We start from the raw sequence: 5,470 nt of genomic DNA on the forward strand, positions 1-5,470 counted from the left end.
ATAATGGCATGAAGATAGATATTTGAAACAGAAGATGTCGGATTGGATCTAATTTTTGAATAAACGTATAATTTCTGTTTCAACTTAGTGGTTACTTGTACATGATCACGATAAAAGTGTTTACATCTCTTTTAGAGGAAAGAGAAAAAATGAGACAATGGTAAACTAAATCAAGGTGCATTGCATGCTGGGTAATGCCTACCAAGTTTTAGGATAAACCCAGGAAGCCGAGCTGCAGTTGACAAACAGGGAAGCAGATATGAGAGAGAAAATGCTATAGAAAAATTACAGCCTGTGAAATTATGTTTCTGCTGATTTGCTTCTTATATTTAAACACAATTAATACTAAAAAACTAACAATTGTACACTCCAGATTAATATGTGTGTCTCTGTTACGGAATMCTCCCAGTTGCAAGGGTTGCTGAGCAAACATTTAAAATTATTTTTCTGACTTTTTACAATAATTTTGAGTGTGATTATTTTTGATGAGAGAATGTCATTACAACATGCTAAAATGCTGAAAAAAGTTGATTTTTTATAACATCACCCCTTTAAAGTCTGTTTTTGCCTGTGCACTGAAACCACGAGTCAGAAGGGTCTGGTCTGTAGTTAAGATGAGAGCGGCTTAATGATGTGTCCTTGAGTTTGCATAATGATGTGTGACACAGAGACTGCTTGGCAAAGCAATGTTCAGTTCAGCTTTGGTAAGAATGTCAGTGCTGCATGCAAAAGGCAATATTATTGGATATGCCCAAGATGAATTGATGCATATTTGAAGATTTTAATATCAACTTTAGTTTTAGCATTTAAACTTCAGTTTAGTGTGAATTACTAGTTTATAAAGTTAGTGCAAATGCTAAACTGCTCATCAATATATTAGTTCCACTCATAGAGGGTTAGCGGATGAGCAGAACTGTGCCAACCACTGCTTTTTAATTTCAGATTTRTGTTGTTTTCTGCTAATTTAATCATTGCACTTGTCAGCTTCTTCATACTAGCTTTTTTTTTGCATTTTTGCTACATTTCTGCWAATTTTAGTTGTTTTGTGCTCCTTTCAACCTCTTTTATCTCCAGTTCAATCAATTTCAAAGATATTAAGCTAGAGTTTTGTAGTATTCAATATATTTCAACTTGTCTTCAGCTTCTTTAGCAGCTTTAGCACAATCATCCAGCATTCACACTGCATTTTTACAGTAAATACAGTTTCTCTTTGTCTGTTACTGAATCATCAATTTTGAAGTCTTATTTTTTTATACAAGTGCAGTGTTTGGCTGTGAGCTTCTTGATGCCCCTGGTGCACAGCCTCTGAAGGTTTGTGACAGACTGTATTAATATGGACTCTGGCTGCTTCCTAAAGGAAACCATAACTGAATCAATGGATATAAATCAAGAGTTTATGGAGCTTATGGCAAAATGCTACAAGAGAGAATAAATAATTGAGTTTGGGTTGTTAGCAGAAGGCAAGGCTGAGTTATTCAGTATGCAATATGAACCATTTTAAACTGATGAAGGAAACTACCATRGACAACAGTCAGATACTCTGATGCCACAGCAATCAGCTTATGTGTCATGGACATTTTTATTCAGTGGTTACGTAATCCTCCCCTCCCCCCATCTGACAAGTGATTAGTCTGAGATGAATCCTTTAACAATGACAGATGGTGTTTTAATTCCTGTAACTGGTTACCAGAAATAAGCCAGATGGTAGTTACTTTGTGATTTTATTGAGAAGTCAAGATACATTTCTAGAAATATCAACAAATGTAGTCCTGAGAATCAAAAAGAAAGAAAGAAAGAAAGAAAGAAAGAAAGAAAGAAAGAAAGAAAGAAAGAAAGAAAGAAAGATTGTCATAAATGACAGAATCACCACTTTAATGTGGTGGCAGTGTTTATAACTGGGGGTTAAGTCATAATTATGTTATGACTTTAGCCCCTGGTAGGGTCTCCCATGGCAAACAGGCCTCGGGGGAGAAAGTAAAAAAAAAAACAATTCAGAACTCTTGATGAGCTGGGACCTAATAGGGAACGTAATAGGGAAACCAGGGTACCTTCACATGTCCTGGGGGAGGTCAGGGACATGAATCCAAATGAGCCATGTTCAAAGCCTCSATTGCAGATGCGGGTTTCAGGAGCTGTGGTCTGAAGGTCATTGGTGCCTGGCAACCAAACGAGCCTGGGAAAATTTACTCCAGGGTTCTGGAAGTGAGGCTCTGATCGATCATCAAACTTCAGATTCAATAGGAGTAGTGTGGCTTCATCCTGGTCCTGGAACAGTGGGCCAGATCTTTACCCTTACAGAGTTGCTAAAGGGGTCGTGGGAGTTTGCCTATCCAGTCTACATGTGTTTTGTGAACCTGGAGAAGGCTTATGATCGTGTTCCTTGAGGCATTTTGTTTTGGGTGCTGTGGTAGTATGGAGTGTCTGAGTTGCTATTAAAAGCAATCCAGTCCYTGTAGAATCAAAGCAGGAGCTGTGTACACATTCTTGGCACAAAGTTGAGCTTGTTCTTAATGTAAGTTGGACTCCACCAGGTCTGTCTCTTGTCTCTGATCCTGTTTGTAGTGTTTATGAACAGGATCTCAAAGCTCAGTCATGGAGAGAAGGGTGTCTGGTTTGGGAACCACAGGATTTTGCCAATGCTGTATATGCAAACATCTGTGGTATTTTCATTTTTTAAAGGTAGCACGACCCCTGCTAGTTGCCGCATGGCCTGATCACCTGTTCCCCCATGTTTTTGTCATGTGTGTCTTCTTGAATGGGTGTTCTTAAATGTAATTTCATTGTGCTCTGTACAGCGACAATAAAGGCATCAATCAATCAATCAATCAATCAATCAATCAATCAATCAATCAATCAATCAATCAATCAAATGATGTAGTTCTGTTGGCATCTTCTGGCCAAGACCTTCAGCGTGTACTGGGCATGTTCTTAGCTGAGTGTGAGGCAGCTGGGATGAAGGTCAGTTCCTCTAAATCTGAAGGCATGGTTCTCGACCAGAAAAGATTAGAATGCCCCCTCCGGTTCTGGGGACAGTTTCTCCTTCAAATGGAGGAGTTTAAGTGTCTGGGTGTCTTGTTAACAAGTGATGGTTTTGGGCCCCATCCTCAGTAATGAGGGCATTGCTTCAGTTGGTCACGGTGAAGAAAGAGCTGAGTCAAAAGACAAAGCTCTCAGTTTATTGGTCTGTCTACGTTCCAACCCCCACCTATGGTCATGAGGTGTGGATCATGACCGAAAGATCCAGATCTGATTAGGATCTGATTAGAATATATTCTGGGCRCCTCCCTTTAGAGGTGTTCTGGGCATGTCCCACTGATAGGAGGCCCCAGGCAATACCCAGGACTTGCTAGAGRGATTATGTATCCTCTCTGGCCTGGGAAGACCTCAAGGTCCCCCAGGACAAGCTGGAAAGTGTCACTGGGGAGAGGGACGTCTGGGTTCCTCTCCTGGACTAGTTGCCACATGACCCAACTTTACAGTAGCTACGCAAAAGAAGATGGAGATAAATGAAATGCCTAGCACCCCTTGAAGAAATGCWTTTCACCTGCTACCGTTCATCTTATAGTTTCAGACTAAGACCATCATGTACTGAGAAATAATGAAGTTGTAGTTGTTTTGATCAAACCTTGAAAATAATTAAGTTAAGCAGACAAAGTTAAGGACAATCTCCAGAGTTAAGGGGGTCACTTGTTAACCTTTTGGTGCAAACTGCACAAGAATCAGATTTGTGTTGCCAACAGTATGTCATCAACAGTAACCCTCCAATGAGTTAGAATTTGCCTGGGCTGCCCGATATTACAGATTTTGTTCATAACTTCTTATGGACAGAATTTCTCGGTATAGCCAGGGGGAAGTTTGGTGACCTCAGGAGACTGTCTCTCATGTTTCTGCTAACTCTATATGACGTGGTCCTCAGTCAAGAAAGGATGGACTGTCTCTAGATATAGATTGAGGCCCTGCCTCAAGTAGAGAAGTTTAAGTATCTCTGGATTTTGTTCACAAATGAGGGAAGAACAGGGCTTCAGATTGACAGACTGATCGACGTGGCTTCCATAGTGTTGCACACTCTGTGCTAGTCCATTGTCATAAAGAGGGAGCTGAGCTGCAAGTGCTCAACCTGAATTCCTATTAAGGTCATACCAATCGATCCCTGATGTTCCTTTGTGGTGTGAAGCAAAGATAGTAACAGAGCCAAAACAGTTAACGTGTGAAAAAAGTAAGCTGGTGTTGCAGCTCAATAATGTGATGAAGTGATGACACATTTGTGTGACCTGTGTGACTTAGTCTCATGGTTATGGAACAGCAAATGGTTTATTACCAAGGGGGTCAATGTCAGGCAGCTAATTTCTTCTACATGCCTCTTTCGGTTCTGCAATGCTTGTTTCATTTCTGAAAACTAATGTCTACATGGGACAAAGCCAACTCCATCTGATTTTTGGAAGGCCAAATGCAACACAAAGTTGGACTGATCTGTGCGGCCATTTCACAATGCAGTGGTGTTCAAAGTCAGTCTTAAAGGGCCAGTGTCCTGCATGTTTCAGGTGCTACTCTGGTTCAACACATCTCAACCTAAGTAGTGCTTAATTAGTAGATCTCATCAATATGCCATCAAGGTCTGCAGAGACCTACTAATTAGGCACTCCTTAGGTTCAGCTGTGTTGAACCAAGGCATCTCCTAAAACATGCAGGACACCGGCCCTTGAGGACTGACTTTGGACACCACTGGTTTAATGAATGATGTCTCTCAACTGGCCAGGGAACATCTTAGAACCAACACAGAGAAGCTGGAAGAGGTGGTTGTGTAAAGAGATGTCTGGGTCTCCCTGCCTAGGCTGCTGCAACCAAGACTGAACTCAGAACACACAGTAGGTAGATGGATAGATGAATGGATAAACCAACCATTCATCCACCATCTACACCCACTTCTTCCTTTTAGGGTCACGGGGTCACTGGTGCCCATATCCAGCAGTCACTGTGCAAGGGTCAACAGGCCTCCAGTCCATCACAGAGACAAATGAGACAAACATCAAAGTCCTACACCACAATAAGGTGATGATTCAAAGGAGGGTACATTCAACACATAATTTTTTTTGTTTGTTTGTTTCTAGGCTCATCATCCTACACTGAAGCCAATTCAGCCTGGGGTTGGTTTAAGTTAAGATATCTTCTTGGAAAACTGAATTTTGTGTACAGAAATAATGAAAATGTTAACGGATTTTACTCTTCAGATGCATTGATGATCAAAGCCACAAGCTGATCCTGCTCCATGGTCTTCACATCAGTCTGACCAGGTCTGAGCTGACAGAGTCTGCAGAACTCCTGCAGAGACTTTGAATTCTTCAAGTGCGGCTGGAAATCATAGTTTATATGATGACAATTTGGCTGATTTTGCTTCCAAAAAGCAAGTAGACCCACAACTTGATGAGATCTGTCATCACTAGGAACAACTTTATAGAAAAAGGAAGTGATG

This window comes from Austrofundulus limnaeus, unplaced genomic scaffold (genome assembly GCF_001266775.1).
Source record: "Austrofundulus limnaeus strain Quisiro unplaced genomic scaffold, Austrofundulus_limnaeus-1.0 Scaffold699, whole genome shotgun sequence".
Classification (NCBI taxonomy): Eukaryota; Metazoa; Chordata; class Actinopteri; order Cyprinodontiformes; family Rivulidae; genus Austrofundulus; species Austrofundulus limnaeus.